Source organism: Buteo buteo, chromosome 8 (assembly GCF_964188355.1).
Source record: "Buteo buteo chromosome 8, bButBut1.hap1.1, whole genome shotgun sequence".
Lineage (NCBI taxonomy): Eukaryota > Metazoa > Chordata > Aves > Accipitriformes > Accipitridae > Buteo > Buteo buteo.
The window spans coordinates 39509023-39526794 of record NC_134178.1 but is presented as its reverse complement, the minus strand read 5'-3'; the positions used below and the strand labels follow the sequence as shown (position 1 = coordinate 39526794).

At 39.0% G+C, this 17772-nt stretch overlaps 1 protein-coding gene across 1 annotated transcript in view; it reads left to right on the top strand.

Moving 5' to 3' along the window:
* Positions 1 to 17772, top strand: part of DCBLD2 (discoidin, CUB and LCCL domain containing 2) — a 243216-nt gene that overhangs the window by 176394 nt on the left and 49050 nt on the right. The window contains exons 3-5 of the mRNA XM_075034251.1: positions 4972 to 5188; positions 9977 to 10093; positions 11459 to 11511. The gene's annotated coding sequence lies outside the window, so the exon portion shown is untranslated. The remainder of the gene's footprint in view (positions 1 to 4971; positions 5189 to 9976; positions 10094 to 11458; positions 11512 to 17772) is intronic.

Here is a 17772-nt window from a genome sequence, read left to right as displayed (position 1 = left end):
CACATGGCTGAGCTTTAAGGCAGTTAATGAAATTAAAGTAAAGAACTCCCAGCACAGTAGGAAACCCGGATAACAGGAACAATTGTTTAGTCAGCGCATTTCTGTTCCCACGGGAGCCAAGGCTAATTATCAGGGCCAGGTTGAGTCCAGAGGGGTGAGGAGATGACAGCACAACAGTATTTCTCTGCACAGCTGCTCTAGTCAAATTTATTTGCATGTTCTAGAGAAACAATGCTTTTAAAACAGATTTCTTCCCAGTGCAGGCTGGGAAGTGTAGATAATAGAGCCATGTAGTTGCCCTATCAAGTTTTCACAACAATTATTTGCTGTGTTTGAAAAGCAGCTTAGGCGGTTTATCCAGTACCATCCATACGGGTCGACCCTGAGTAATTTTGGAAAAGACGTATCAAAGAAAAAAGGAGTTTACAGAGGGAAAGGAGGAAAGCAGAACCAAGTCTGGAAATTGTCTCCACAAAGCAGACACTTTCTTCTCTCCCCCCCCCCCCCCCCCCCGATTTAAGTAAAAGCAAAATAACATTCCATAGTCATCAAAGCATGTTCTGTTATCACAGAGTAGCCTTTGGGTTAACAGCATACTTCTTGATCTTTCTCTATTCTCTTTACTAAACCAGATCATAAAAGGTGAGAAAGAGCAGTTTTGTCTAGAGCACTTTTATGAGTTAAAAGCACTATTTTGTGCTTAAGGCACTGGGCCAGATCTTTGAACATCTGGTTCAGTTCCTGCCTTTTCCATAAACTTCCTGTGTGACAAAATATATTTGCACTTCAATTCCCTATCTACTAGGCAGGGATTTTTTGTGTTGTTTTATTGTTTTACAGAGGTGGTCAGTTCATGGAGTCTACGCGAGTACCTGCCTGGCCCAGTTCAATGAAAATGTGACTTTTAAGCTGTGGACAAGGGTTGATGACCTGATACTCTGAGTATCCAGTCCCAGTTATTACTGTTTTCTGTGGCTTGAAAGTATCTCGCTCAATATTGCCATCTGTAATATGAGAATAACGCTGCTTTCTTACTTCCAATGGCAGTTGTGTGAATAGGTTGTTTGCAATGCTTCCTAGTGCTTAGACAAAGAAATATTCCGTAAAGATGGAAATTATTTTGATCACGTGAACCCCATCCACTAAGGTATCTTTTGCATAAGACAGTCCTTTCACTGTCAGTTTTGCTGCGTCTGCTCATAGAGCTTCTTCCCTGTTGTTTCCGATATGAAAAAGTTCATTCAGACTTCACACATTATTATCTCCGAACTTTCAGATGTACAAATCCAGCTGCAACAGTATGAAAGATGAGGAATGAGTAAATGATGGTTGCAGTCTGATTTTGGCCAGAATGTGGTTAAGATTTTATCTTAACAGTGCCTTTGGTGTCCAGGGATAGGCATTGACCTGCCGGCTGTCTTCCAGCTTGGTCCTAATTGGAATGCTGGCCCTCAGCCAACAGCCTGGCAGAAAGTCAAGTTGTGAAACAGGAGAAATATTTGAGTCAACTCCTGAAATAGGTGGAGCAGTTGCAGGGAACTAAGTCTTCTTACCATCCACGCTGGGCTACATCTTTCCTTCCAAAGATGTTACCATTCTGTGGCTTCCTGATAATTCTTCAGCAAGATTACAATCTCAGCCTACAAAGCACCAGGAAGATCCATCCTAGCTGAAAATGATCTGATGTGAACTGACAAGTTTCTAAGAAGCCTACTTTTCTGTAAGGGAGCTGATTGTTTGGAACAAATGCTGCTGACGTCTCCTTTAGGTTGATAATTTCTGTTGTGGGTTAGTTGAGGAAAATGTTTTAAATTGCTACACAGGACCATTACCTTCCCAAATGTAAATATGCTAATTATCTGGTCCTGTTCTTATGGTCCTATGAATCTTTCCTTTTAATCTTTTACTGAAGAACAAGAAACTACATTCTCAAAATTACAGAGTCAAATGTCGTAACCTGTTTATAATGCAGTATTTCTTTAAACTGTGTGCTGGTCCTGTTACTGCCTCCTTCTAGCTGAAGGGATGTATTTTTCTGTAATGAAGGTTTTTTTTTTCACTGTAACGCAGGGCTCAGCAATTCTGTGGAGTGCTAAGCAAATGGTGTCAATAACCTCCTTGAGCTGAAAAACAAAAGCAAAACAAGCAAGCAACACACATTCCACCAGCCAGCCTGTTCCCGATAAACACAGAGCACACTCTGCTTTCTCAGGAACAAGCATCTTCTAGTAATTTAAAGGTGAATATTTGGATTGATGAAATGATAAGCTAGGTGTCTTGAAAGAACGCATGAGACATCAGGAAATCGTATGCAGATCTGGTCATACTTTCTCTAGAAGCACACCACAGGTTGTGGGGTTCCTTAGGATCTCACCCATGGGTACCCCAAAGTACTTTCTAAGGCAAGAAACTCTGAAGGCTTTTTTCAGGATTCCCCTTAGCCCTGGGGAAATAACCGCTAATATTTTTATTGTGGTGAGTTTTGAGAAGAGGATGATCAGATAATACAACACAGCATTTGCTTCTGGAAAGCAGAATATGAAGAAAAGATAATAAAGAGGGAGCACCAGGGATTGGGAATGTTTGAACAAGCACAGTGCCTATTCAGTGGGAGACAAGAATCCCTTCACACCAGTCTAGAAATGCTTAGTAAACAATTAAAGGAACAGTGTTGGCGGGTTCTAGAGTGAACCATTGCTTAGGAGCTACCCTTAAGTACTAGGCATAGTTTTTAGAAAGTCATGCCTTTCATTAGACTATCCATTATAGAAAAGATTTGTAGCATGCAAACAAGTCTGGGGTTTGCTAGCTATATCAGCTGATCTAGAAAGTGATTAACTTCTTGCCTCACTCATACCCTTAGGCTATTGTAGCTACAGGGGTGCTGCTAAGACGCTGCTAATGTTTTAATGCTGTTATGGATTCCCTAGACAAAAAGGGCATAAAGGACCAGCTTGTGAAAAATCTATGCATCTCCAGCAACTTCAGCAGAGTTTTTCTGATTTACGTGAAGTGAGAATCAGGCCTGTGTTATACATCAAGTCCTTCTTTGAGGCCACTGTCAAGTCTGGTGTAAAAAAAGGAGACAGTTTCATTAATTTGTTTCAGAACAATGATCCAGATAGCTTAATAGATTTGAACGAGTAAGAGTAGAGACTATGGCGATGTGAAAAAGTGTCAAATGAAAAAATAAAGTAGCATCTTGAAAGATGATAAAAAGTAGATCAAATAATAAAGTCTGGTGACAAATATTGTAAACAAGCAGGACTTTTACATCTGAAACTCAATGCGGAGAACTTCATTCTCAAATACAGGTCAAATTTCCAGATGCTTCCTGATAATGTGGGAGGCACTCTGTGCCTGCATGCAATTCCTCACTTAGATAATGCATAGGAAACAAAATGATCTAAACTCCCAAGGCACTTGACCCTGTGTGCAGTTGTCTAGGAACAAAATTATGTACAAAATACACAGATATTATCAGGGCCTTGTGTATATCGTGATTCCATAGCAATGGAATTTGCTGAAGAATTGTGGTCTTGACTTGCATATTATTAGATACTATATGAAAGGGAACGAGAAGGATTTTGGAAGTCCTCAGGGAAGTCTCTGTGGTGGGCATTTTGCAGACATCTAGTAAATGACAGTCCCATCCCTAAACAAACACAGACTAGAGAATGGGAAGGTGCACCAGAAGGTGTAAATCACAATAATAGTAGCTGTGATGAAAAGAAGAAAAAAGAAGGGGGGGAAAAAAAGGGGGGGAGGTGGGAGCATATAAAGTGGATAGGTTTCTAGTCTCTATGAGTGTTAAAATACCTTTGACAATGCCAGCCAAGTATCATCAGTGTACTGAACTATGCTTTTACTGTTAGCTGTGAGAAGGATGATCTCCTCATCATCTAGAAGGGATGGAAGGTGAATTTGGAAAGGAAAAATTCCATCTAGAAATGACACAATTAAACATATCATTGCAGAGTAATTCTCTAACTCTGTCTTCTAGCCATATTCATCCCACAAGCCCAGGTTCCCTTCTCTACCATTACAAGTGTGAAAAGTCCCCTCTGCTCTTTGCCTTGTTGCCAGAATTCCAGCTTTTGTCTTGCAAATGTGGTAACTGCCAATAGCTGAATATGAAAAAGTATGGAGAAGGCATAAAATTAATTTATAATGAGTATGAAACTGAAGAGCTTCTATGGACTGTTTGAGTTAATGCTTAAAATATTTTTTTAGGAACTATTACTTTTAAAAATGAAATTAAACAGCTGTGAGGTTTCTAATATGCTATCCCATAATGTTTCATACCTGAGTTCCTAGGTACACATCAAACATGAATGTGATGATTTTTAACTAATCATGGATACCAATATTAGTAACGTAACTGAAATTTGGTAATACAGGTCACATTCCAGAATCCTCAAAATAGGCCAGCGTATGCTCTGATGACGTTTTACCTGGGAAAAAAAAAAGAAGTGCTTTGTACCATTTTTTCCAAAAGTAATACGCAAAATACAAATTATGGGTGTATTGCTTTATAGTCCTAGATATGTCTCTGTAGCCTGAAGAGTTCTCTTACATAGCCATTAAAGCATTTAAGTTGCACTTCATTGTTCCTATAGGGAAGTATTTTGAGACCGCAGCTAAGACTCAAAATTAAGTAAGCCTTCCTTATTTCTGAGTTGGTATATTTATAATTAAAGGTACTGTTTTTCTTGTGCATGTAGTTGCCTAACCAGTCGAACAGTTACTTTTGATTTAAGAACTGGATCACATCTTATGTTCAATTTAAATCCAGCTTCTTTAAAGAGTTTTATTTTAAAGTTCAATCTGCAACTGCCAGTTACCAGGTCTAGGACTCATTCACACTCACTCTGAAAATATTTTGTGGTGCTAACAGAGGCCCAGATGATTTCTTTCTCATTTTATTTAAATTTTGACATCTGTTTGTTGGTTACCTTTTGCATTGTGCAGCCTCAGTTTGGAAGCAGACTACAGAAACTGCAGCCACAGCATCCCACCAGGACACAAGTAGTCCCTGTGCAGAACCTGTTTGCAGCCCAAGAAGGGGAAGATGAAGCCAGCATCAACCTGGATGTAAGTCAAGCGGAGGACAACCATGCCAAACAGAGTGAAACTAAACCATGTTAATGGAGCAGTGTACATGTGCCTGCATTGGCACTCCAGTTTGGTAAGTTTGGTGTTGTGGTTTACAAGGGCATGTCTTAGGGTTACTTTCCCAGTCTCTGCTGGAGCTTTTCTAAGAGTTGGTCTGTGATGTGTGGAAAGTGAACCTGTGAATATGTCTCTGCCTTATGCACGTTCTTCTGAATGCGATTTTATGAATCCCAAATTTGACTGATATGGTTGCAGACTGGCACAACTCCACTAGATGAGCAGTTGTCTGTCCTGCTATGACTGAGCTAGTGTGTGTTTGGGGGCCACCTGACAGTTATCAAAAGTGAATAGAGTCAAGTTAAAGCTAAGACAGGGGAGCACATTGTCTTGGGAAGGCAAAAGCCAAGGGTGCAGCTGATTTCATAGGCAGACCATGATCAGACACAGGCAGAGCATGATCAGGTATCTTGTTACAGGATTTCCAAACTCCTCAACACAGCCTAGTCCAAGAACTATTTGGGCCTCACCAGGAAAAGCTGAACCTAGAGGAGCACTGTAACAAGGAATAAGAATCCTACAGAACGAAGCAGAGAGCTATTTAGGAGCCAAAGAACAAGTAGTGAATCTACTAGAGCCTGAGGGGAATCTAAACACTACTTAGAGCCTTCTGAGGCCATAGGGAGTTTTTCAAACTATCTGTTTTTCAAACTATCTGTTTTACAGTAGAATCCTCAGTCCTGAAGAGCAGTGGCAACTTTAAATGTCTTTTTTCCTTTTTGGCTTTTTTTCTTTCCTCTGGGAGAAGGTGGGGGAAAAAAAGGACTTAAGGGTCTGTATAAAAGCCTCAACGTCCACAAAATGCAATCTCCTGTTATGGCAAACAGTCATTTAATAGAAATCTACTCACAAACTGTTGGCAATCCTTTTAAAATATAATCGGTCTTCTTGCACCTATTATGTCAGAAGGCTGTTTAGTAACTCCCTGCTCTGCTCTTTAGAAGCCTTCTTTTAGCTGTCATTTTGCCAGTATCATCTTTTGCAATGAAGGTCAAATTCCTCTTATCTATGAGCTTATCTAATTGCTCATTTGAACAATATCACTCTTTTAGGCACCTTAGCAAGATAGGCTCTTCGTGAATGTAGTATCCAGTCTCCTGACCAGCCTAGCGTCCAGTCTCTGCATGTGTTCTGAGCACCCAATCCAGATCAAATTGATTTTTTAAGTAATGGTGACTAGAACATGACATTCCAGGGAATGTTTCATTATGTCATATAAAATTAACTTAATATTTCCTTATCTCTCTTAAAATATATTGCCTCTCAGATGAGGATCACATTTGTCTTTTTCATGTCTTCATGCCAGTCACATCTCATAGTTGGGCCATCAACCTAACACATGGGTCATTGTCCCCGGACATCTCCAGTTGACAAACTACCAACTTAAATGAGAAATTCTTATTAGTCTTTGCATTTTATTGTAGTTCATCACATTTCTATTACTCCTGACTTAAAAATCAATCTTTCTTGTATGATAATCTGTTCCCTCTCCTTATACAGTATTTTGCCACTGTACTGAAAATGCCTCCAACTGTGTCATCAACAGATTTCATTAATATGTTCCTAGTGTTTGTGCCAAGGCCATTCATGAGAATATTTTATAATATTGAGTTCCATAAACAGTCCTGGAGGATGTCTCTCTGTAATCTTCCTTGACCCCTCAGTGATAAACCCTTCTTCTCTCTCTCCCTTACTTTCCTTGCCAAACCCTCTTGTTATTATCATACTCAATTGTATCCACACATCCAGGTGATTCCTATACTACTTCATATCTTCTCCACTTTAATTGATGAACTGTATGAAAACGCTTTACAAAAGTCACGATAGATTTACTGCATTTTCTTTCCCTAAAAGAAGTTGATTGTTGTCAAAAACGATGCCAGATGAATCTATTATCTTTCATAAACCCAGACTGCATTTTGTCCTATTTTTCATTACCTTTATGCCTTGTACAATATTTTCCTTTGCAACATGTTCTAAAGCCTTGTATACTATTGAAGTTTACAAGTGCATCATCATGTCCCTTCTGTATTGTTAAACACAGAAGTAGTGTTTGCTGTACAAACCTTGGTACTGGGGAAGATTATGGAACAGTTTGTCTTGAGAGCACTCACATGACAAGTCCAGGACAAGCAGGGGATCAGGCATGGGTTTACGAAAGGCAGGTCCTGCTTGACCAACCTGATCTCCTTCTGTGACCAGGTGACCTGCCTAGTGGATGAGGGAAAGGCTGTGGATGATATCTACCTTGACTTCAGCAAGGCCTTTGACACTGTCTCTCATGGCATACTCCTTGAGAAGCTGGCGTCTCGTGGCTTGGACAAGTGTACTCTTTGCTGGGTGAAAACCTGGCTGGATGGACGAGCGCAGAGGGTTGTGGTGAATGGGGTGAAATCCAGTTGGTGGTGGGTCACAAGTGGTGTTCCCCAAGGCTCAGTGTTGGGCCCCGTTCTGTTTAATATCTTTATCGATGATTTGGACAAGGGGATCGAGTGCACCCTCAGTAAGTTTGCAGACGACACCAAGTTGGGAGGCAGGGTCGATCTGCTTGAGGGTAGGAAGGCTCTACAGAGAGATCTGGACAGGCTGGATCGGTGGGCTGAGGCCAATCGTATGAAGTTCAAGAAGGCCAAGTGCCGGGTCCTGCACTTCGGTCACAGCAACCCCACGCAGCGCTACAGCCTCGGGGAAGAGTGGCTGGAAAGCTGCCTGGCAGAGAAAGACCTGGGGGTGCTGGTTGACAGCCAGCCGTGCCCAGGTGGCCAAGAAGGCCAATCGCATCCTGGCCTGTATCAGAAATAGTGTGGCCAGCAGGAGCAGGGAGGTGGTTGCTCCCCTGTACTCGGCACTGGTGAGGCCGCACCTCGAGTACTGTGTTTGGTTTTGGGCCCCTCACTACAGGAAAGACATTGAGGTGTTGGAGCGTGTCCAGAGAAGGGCAACCAAGTCGGTGAGGGGCCTGGAGCACAAGTCTTATGAGGAGCGGCTGAGAGAGCTGGGACCATTCAGTTTAGAGAAGAGGAGGCTGAGGGGAGACCTTATCGCTCTCTACAACTACCTGAAAGGGGGTTGTAGTGAGGTGGGTACTGGTCTCTTCTACCAAGTAACTAGTGATAGGACAAGAGGAAATGGCCTCAAGTTGTGGCAAGGGAGGTTTAGGTTGGATATTAGGAAAAATTTCTTTACTGAGAGGGTTGTCAGACATTGGAATAGGCTGCCCAGGGAAGTGGTTGAGTCACCAATACCTGGAGGTATTCAAAAAGCACGTAGACAAGGCGCTCCAGAACATGGTTTAGTGGGCATGGATGATGGTTGGACTCGATGATCTTGAAGGTCTTTTCCAACCTAAATGATTCTGTGAGTCTATGATTCTACAAGATGGAAAAAATAGCCCCCATTTTCTTTTGGTGTCTTTGGCAGATAATCCTTAATTTCTGATTTGTTAGCAATGCAGAGTGATCCATTTTTTTAATGATTAAAGACTCCCCCTCTCCACCCCACCCCCCCCTTTTTTTGGTCTTTTTAGCATTTCATACATTATTTTTATTTCTTCTGATATCCAAGGCCGAGAAATTTTAGTTGACTAATTTCCTTTCCCATTTTTTCTAAGCTTCTCTTTACTTCTAATGTATTTTTTTTCAGGTAGCTGCTCATCCAGTTACAGTCAAACCCCTCCTCTAAAAGTGTCTGTCTTTTATTGGGATTCAAGTTACAGAGGGTTTTTGCATCTCCTGCTTACAAATTCTCCCAAATTTTCTCAACATTCAGGACTTTGAGCTATTCAGGCCAGCCTACTTCACCAAATGGTTCTCTTTGTTTTACAAAATTGCTTCTTTTTCCCAACACTGCTGTTTGTTTATTTAAAATAATTTCATTTATATTGATCTGATATAACTTATGATCATCAGACCCAAAATTATTTCATGCTACTGTTGTTCTTTAGCCAGTTGGAGCAAAGGCCACAGTCCTTACTCACTAGCACTTTACAGTAAATTCTCAAGCTTTTTCCTTCCCCAAGGTCAATGAAAAACATTACAACAGAAAAAGCATGTATTTCTTCTATTAGAACAGCACATCTTTCAGTTCACATGATGGCAACTCTCTTTACCAAGTCTCTGATTTACAGTGATGAAGAGGCTGATTCATTCAATATATAGTCTTTTCTTCCCAATGAAAAAAACATTTGTCTCATTTTTTTTCAAGACACATTGTACCTATTCTAGCAATGCCTACTTTATTCTTTAAGGCTAGAACCCTACCCCTTGAATAATCCTGATAATTTCCAATGGGGCAAATTTAGGGCACGATATTCTGAGAAGACATAACAGAATCTGACCCTAAAAGAAAGGCAATGAATTCTACTGAGGAAGGTTAATTTTTATTGTATTACGGAAGGGCGTGCTGGGAATTGCGGGAAGAAATTCAGGGTAAAAAAAAAGGCTATGAGGAAAAAATATATTAAGACCAAAATACACGACAGTCCAGAGACATCTTCCAAAGGAAATCTTGGAAGCAGAAAAGCCTTGTACTTTTGAAAGCAGATTTGACAAAGCAATAGAATAGGTCCTGCATTTTTAAGCTGGCTAGCAGGGATTTTTTCCATCTGTAGCTTCCATGTGTCTGTGTTCCCTACCTCCTCTTTCCCTGACAGATGTTCTACTCCTCATTAAATAAGGAAGTAACAGCACCCTTTACTGACTGTTCCTCAGTTTTCACCCATAATTTAACCCCAGATTTCAAGTACTGCTGCACTGCTTTGCACCTATTCCACTGAGATTAATTCCAGCTAATTTCTGTCTTTTAGGTACTGTTACTGTCTGTGGCTCAGCAAAAGAAGGGAAAGAGGAAGAAATGCTACCTACTGTTCAGCAGTTCTGTGAATGAAAAAACTTACTTTTAAGGCTCAGCTTGCAACCTGTGGGTAGGACTCAAAACAAAATGTTTTTTATTAGTTCTGTTTAATATCACATACTGAAGTTTGAGGCACCAATGGTAGGTGATTGACTTTTGTAGAACTAGTTCCCATATCTCTAATTTCTTTACAATCTTTCTGTGTACATTGTTAGATTTACATGCATTCCCCCCTCAAACATTAGGCTGGAGTCATTCTTCATCTTCCAGGGTTAACTAATCTATCATTAGATAAACCCATGCAGATCCATATGAAATGTTTGCTTTTAAAGCCAAGCTTTCTTACATCAGCTTTTGACATTTTATTCAGTTGGACAAGCTGATTAATGGTGTCAGCATTATACATTTGCTTTGCAATGAATACTAAGCAGATGTTATACTGGCTTGTTGCCGCACACTGAGCATGAAGAGGTAAATCCTGCGAGACCTTGCTTTTGTTAGTAGGTCAGTTACCAAAAGGTCAAATAGTGTCTCTTAGACTGTTTCCTACATAAATATGATATTGATTAATCTTAGATATTTTGATTCAGGTCTTCTGGGAGGGGCTTTATATTAGAAGTACAAGGCCAAAACCTGACATGTCAGACTAGGCAAAATGTCTGCTGACTGTAAGGGCAATTTTTTCTGTGAGGGTTTCCAGGTTGAACCAGCTGTGAGTTGCTCTCATTAAAGCTTGCATTTTCTCTCTCAGCAGACATGCAGGCAAAGTCTGTAGGGAGAGGTAACATCTTTTCATCAAGCCAATGGGATGTAATGAAAGAATGTTTCAGGCACACAAGTCCATCTTTAGGTCTGAAATAGAAACCACAAACTTCAAGCTCAATACAGAGTGAGAAGGGAACAGTTTTTCCAAAAAATCTGGGTAAGCACCCCTAGGATAAAAGGAAATGTTAGCAAGAGAAGAGATGATAAGCCATACATAAGCATTTTCCTTCAACATACACTAAACTTCAGAAATGAACCCACTGAAACAGAACTACCTCTGTTTGACACTGGCAGAAGAGAATCAAGTGTGTTGTTACAGGTTTCAGCAATGGGCCTGTGCCAAAAAGTTTGAATCAGATCTGAAGTTTCGCAAAGTTCAGGAAGTTTTCAGAACCAGGGGTCTTGGGCCCTTCTCACATGGTTTACAAAATGGAGGCTGTAAGCCTGCATTATCTGTTGTCCTGGGACAAAGATTTGGGACTACTCTCACAGATAGAAATAGAATTATTATCTCTCTACCTTCTGAAGATCCAATGGAATTATTAATTTTATTTAATTTACGGATGCATTAATTTTAATATATATGTGTGTGTGCAATTATTAATATATTAATTTGTTAATTCCCATGTGTTGTTTTTTTTTCTTTTTTTCCCAAAAATTCTTTCTCCAGTCTAGCCAAAAAGAAGAAAGAAAATAGAAAACCTACACATTAATCCCATACAGGTAAAACTTGATCTGTTTCAATACATGCAAGATACAAATATTCACAATGCTCTTGGGTCTTAGAGCCATCTCTAAGGCTCAGGGACTAGCTCCCAAGTGAATCTTTATTAATGCCCAGTATACATCCTTCAAATGAGATTTTATAAAATAATTTAGAGTATTTATGGTATTTAAATACTAGAAGTATGATATTATAATTTTTATGGCATAAAGTGTTTGAATGTAAGCTACTTCAGCTAGAATGGCACAATTATATTGACACAATTCTGCTGGTCAGAAAAACCTTTTCCTTTAACTGTTCTTGTCCCACAAATTCCTGGGAGCTTGGTTATTTAGCTTAAGCTGAAGAGAATGGATTCAGCTCTGGAGGTCCATGGTTCACTGTCTGCTTTTGAAGGGTATGACTAATATTTAATTCAATATTTCATTCACCTCTTTAAAAAGACAAACATAAAATGACAAAGACATAAATATAACTAGACCATCTTCTCTATTAAGTTTATATTCCTGATGATTGCGTGTAGGTTGTTTATATTTCTTTCCCTAAGCATAAATATCATCGTTACTTGCATTTCATTAAAATAAGTCCTTCTCTGGCTTAAAAACCAATGCATCTTAAGCCTGTTCATTCAAACTATTGAGAGTTTATATGAACTAAAAGCCCAAAGGTAACAAGGCTTTTACTTATCGAACACCTTTTATATCCCCTTTTATATGTATCTTTCCCTCTGTAAGCTGAGTCTCAATTGTGACATAAAGTGGTTTCTAACCGAATTCATCGTCTTCCAGTTGACTGTACCCTTCTCCTTGAATATGAATTTGCAAGCAAGAAAGCTATTGAAAGGTCAAGGGATAGAAAGAAGCAGCACCCTGAACAGAATGGCAGTTATTCCTTCTGCCACTTCAAGTTACTGACTTCCTTGCTGTCTCCATGCATTCGTTTGCATAATAGAGGTGATCATCTGGCCTTTATTACAGCAGATTGAATGTAAATCAGTTACTGAAACATAAAATACATCCTAGGGAACTCTCTGCACACTGGCATACAAATGAAAGTCCTAGTGCTGCCTAGAGACACTGGGGGTGACAAAAGAAAAATATTAGTTTTGCTGATGGACTCTCATTGTTACAATTTGTATAGGAGGCTACAGAAGGATTTCACTGTCTTGGTGAAAGTGTTTCTTTTAGTTCATCTCCCTTCTCCCATTGCTGTAAAGTTTAAGAGACTGGACTTCATATTTCAGTATATAACTTGCCAGCAAAACTATCCACATTTTTGACACCTTCTTGGACTGAACTGGACTCCAAGCTGGGAGATTTCTGCTTACATTGAGATATAATCATGTACTTAGTGGCCTTATTTTAAGCACCAAACCTAATTAAAAGACCCTCCTGATCTGCAACATTTTACTGAGCCATTCTGCTTAGAATATATTTCCAGTTTCTCTGGTAAGACACTATTTTGCTTCTCAGTACAAAAACAGCTGCAGGCTTTTATTCCTAACATTTAGAAATAAACAGAAAAGTATTGACCACACTCCTACTCAACCTTTTTGACCAGGATTCCCTACCTTTCATTTTTGTTAGAGCAGGCTAGGATGCCATGCGTCCTCTATCACTTAACAGAACTACTGCACATACACAGTCCAGGAGTTCCTACGAAAAAGTCGCACATCTATGTAGCTGTGCCTCCTTTCAGGAAGCCTGTCAGTTACTGCTCTAACCTTCTGATGATCAACATAATAATCCCTTTCCCTTTAGGTTTGCCCATAAGATATGATTTAGTGAACCTTTTTCTTCCCATCTGCTGCAACTGCCTGTCCAAGTTCTTCATGACTGTCTCCAAATCAATTTTCACTGACATTTGTCTAAGTCACATCTCATTCGCAGAACGAGAAATTGACACTAATAGGTTGCAATCTCGCCTAGCAACTAGCATCTTGCTCATGAAGTCTTGCATGAAGCACATTGGGGCATGTGTTGGCAGAGAAGCTGTGGTGTTGCACTTTAACAGGAGTGTGTGTCATATTTGCCTCATATATCTGAAAACGGAAAGGAGCTAGGGAACTAAGTATTGCCAGTCATAAATTTCAAAAAACACAAGGGCCGAAAACACAATGCTATTTTAAGAAGATGTGGAGCCAGGGAGTGCGAGTCTTTCTTCTCTTTTGGTTTTATCAAACTTGCTGTTTGATTTGGGCCATCTTTTAAAATTACTTCAACAATCATAAAGGCCAGAAACTTACTCTTCTGTAACATCTTTTATCTCTCTAGTTGTTTTTTTTTTTAAATTTGGTTTTTGATTCTTGAAACTCTTGGACAGTCATCCAAGTGCTGGCAACAACACAAACCACCACAAATTTCCTGGGTTTATAGTAACTGGCAATGCCATTCTCCAGGGAGAAGCATTAGCCCCATGCATAAAGCTTGGATTTCAAATAAAACAGCCCTATTTCTTCTTTAAACTTGATCATATGCTCTCATTTTCATCTATGTCTTTATTAGTATAGTACAGTATTTCTTTTACAGCTTTTAATATTTTTAGCTTTCTTCCCATTTAAAATTACAATTCTCTGCTATTTCAGTTAAAGTCTACACCAGTTTTCTTGAAGCTGAGTCATTTTTGCCTGCAGTTCTAGCTCTGTATTTCATCAGCACCAGTTAGGGCTGTCCATCAGCAGCGCATTACTTGAATCTGTACAAAAGATATAAACGGCTTTTTATCATTGATCTGGTGTTTCTAGAATACATTTTCACATTTTGATTCTCCTCTTTTCACTACAAATCATTTTACTCATCACAGTACTGATGTGGTTGCAGGTCAGCTCAGCTCAGTTTGCTTTGGTGGGACTACAATCAATCAGACAAAAAAAATTAGGCTGCTCTCCAAATTCTTTATCTGGAAGAGACAAAGCTGATACCAATATGCTCATGATCTGATTGGCAATTTTAAGAGCAAGCAAAGTATAAACTCTTGAAAAAAATTGATTTATTTGCTGTGGAGATTACTAATCTCATCTGCAAAAAGAGAAGAATACCTTTATTTCTGAAACAGAAAATTTTGCTTGAAGTTCTTCCTTTTTGATCTTAGCTTCCAGATATTGTCTTCACAGGTCCTGGATTGTAGCATTATAGTCTCACTTCAAGTTTCTGTTTACATCTGAGGCTCCCCTGTAAGACAGCATTAGGCACAAATATATTACAACTAAACATTATGTTGTTCTCTGACATTGATGTATGGACATAGTATTTTCTTTAGGTTGGATATAAAGGCCTGAAACATGTGACACTTAACTCCTCTCTTTCACCTTCACAAGGGTGAAAGAAAGGGTGCTCTTAGTTATTTTCCTAATTTCATAAATGTGATCTGTTCTCCTCAAGCATGTAAATATATCAGCAAGGACCGGCATCTTTTGAGGAGCCAGACATCTAAAACTTTTCTACTTACTGCTGGTCAATGAGATTGGAAGCAGGAATCAGTGTAAAATCAAATTATGATTCAACCTGGTACAGTGACTAAAGTAATTCAGAAGCAAGAATGAGTAAGGATGCAGGCAGAGAAGAGGACTAGAACTATACAGGCAAAATACAGAATTTGGAGGAGGTGCACAGGTCGTGAAAGATTGTTTCAACCTGGGGCTTGCATAAAAGAAGCAAAATTAAAAAAGGCAACTAAAGTCCTGACAAAAATATAAAATATTGAAAAGAATGTGGAGAACAATACATTAAGTATAAAATAGAGATGAAATGCATGGAAATAATTGAATCAGCAGACTCATGGTTCCTGATTCAGCAAAATAGCTACAGACTTACGTGTGCTCTTCATTCCCACAGAAGCTAAATCCATGATTAAAATCCCGCATGTGCTTATGTGCTGAATTAATCCTATAGTAAACATAGTCTCCTCCTTCAGCTCTCACTGAGCCATAGAATTCACTGCATCCATGGAATTTAAACTGCTCGGTACTTCAAAATACAGCTTTTATTTAAGAGTACCAAACCCATAGTTATGAGACACAATTCATCTTTAACGTTTTTCTAACTGTTTTTACTTGAAGGATCTTAGTAGTACTGGGCATTGATCCAATAAACATGAACTCGTTCAAGGGTAGGAGGCAGTATGAGATCCTCCCTAATATTTTCCTTCTATATGTTACCATGTTTAAATAAGCAAAAAATAGCTTAATTTTTTTCCCCAGCATCCCTGAATTGTTTCACATATACAATGCAGTAAAAATGTAAAAGATAATTGTTCTTGGAATTTATGCTACCATTTTTCCCTGATAATGACTTTAGGCATAGTAAAATTAACAGATGTTTCTTACCAAAATAACCCAGAACTAAATGTTATGTGTTTATTCTCTTCTAAAACACAAACCAATCAGCAACCAAATAACTCTAGAATGTCAAATAAACGTGCTTTATGTACAATCATGAGGCTCCTATCTGAAGTGAATTAAAAATTAATCTTAGGTAAATATATCATGGTGGTTTTGTAAATGTGTTTCTGAGGATGAGATTAATTACATCCTTTGATATCAATAATATACAATCAATACTCATTTTCCTTTCTAAAAGGATGAAATCAAATCCATTCTGCAACTGGGATTTTGTTATTCTTAAAAAAAATCAGCATAATAGGCAATTAAAATGGGAACAAAGAAAAAATTAAAACAAAGAGAGGAGTAGGAGGATTTTTACTGAAAGCTATAACAAAAAAATCCCTAATGAGATGAAAATGAGTAGCCAAGAGCAACAAAAGCTAGATCCTAAGACCTAGATCCTGCAGTCTTTTAGTACCACACATTTAGCTAACGCCACAGAGCATACTGCAGGATTCTGGAAGTGTTTGCAAGATCAGGCACCAACCATTCAGCTTGGCTGTAGGTTAGTAGTAACAACAGTTAATAAAATAACATTTGAAATATCATGTAAACTCCTGAAGCTCCAGAGATGTTTCTGTTCTGTAGAACTCATGATAGTTTAAATTACCCACAATTTTTCATGGGTTTTCTTTGGATATTTGATTTAAAATACTACGGAACCATTCATTAAAATGTGTTTTCCAACAAGCAGAATTATGGCAAAGGAGATGAATAGTGTTTTCAATAAAAGTTTCTTTTTTAATTAAAATACTTTAACAATTAAAAATAGTAAGAAAAGGGTGGGAGTTTGTTCTACTATTGTTGTAGCTGTTAAGTTATAAAGCTGTATTTCAATGAATAATCCTTTTATATACTATGAAGCCCAGACAGTTTTAGAGATGGCATGTTTTTTCCATGGCATACGTCAAACCTGCCTGCTGACCAGGGTCCAGTTATTCATGGGCAGCACACTGGATCTATCCACTCTCAGGTAAAAGGGCTACTTACCTAATGAACACGGAAGATAAAGATTTCCTTTAACATTAAATGATCTTCTCAGAGTGGCACCAAGACATCCCTGTATTGTGATCTAATAATTCAGTGGATAGCAGAGAGAAACTGTGAACCTGAGTACAGATCTGGACTTGCTCATGAGTAATTATCTGGGAACAGTGCTAGTAATAACCTTCAGGTGTCTGCTGACATCAAAAAGCAGACATGTGGCCCGTAGATAGACATACAGCACTTGTATTTAGCTGGGTGGGTGGGCCTTTGTATTTACTGTCATAGAAAAAAATCTAGTGCATATGTGACTTTTAGAGATTTAAGGGATAAGAAGGTGGAGGAGCTAGCAAAGCTCTAATGTGTTAATATCATGGAGGAAGACAATTAATTTGTCTGCTTTAAGTGCGTTATTCCTTTTCTTCAAGTTCAGAAGAATCAACTTCAGAAGAAGAAATTCTTATTTCAATTAGAGAACACAGATAAGTAACTACAGAAACTGGAAAGTTGAAAATCTCTTTTGCTTAATTAGAACATCCCCTGTCACTGCAGGACTCTCCTCCATAGTCTATTATCAGGTGTCTTAGAGTCATACAATCATAATTCAGGTTGGAAGGGACCTTCAGGGGTCATCTAGTTCAACTCCCTGCTCAAAACAGGTCTAATCAGATCAGGTTGATAAGGGCCACATCCAGGGGAGTCCTGAACACCTCCAAAGATGGGGATTCTACAACTTCTTTGAGCAATCTGTTCCAGTGGTTGACCACACTCATGGTGTTTTTTTCCCCTTTTATCTGGAATATGGAATTTACCATGTTGCAACTTGTGTTTGTTGCCTGTTGTGCCATCACTGTGCACCTCTGAGAAGAGGCTAGTTCCATCTTCCCATCCTGTC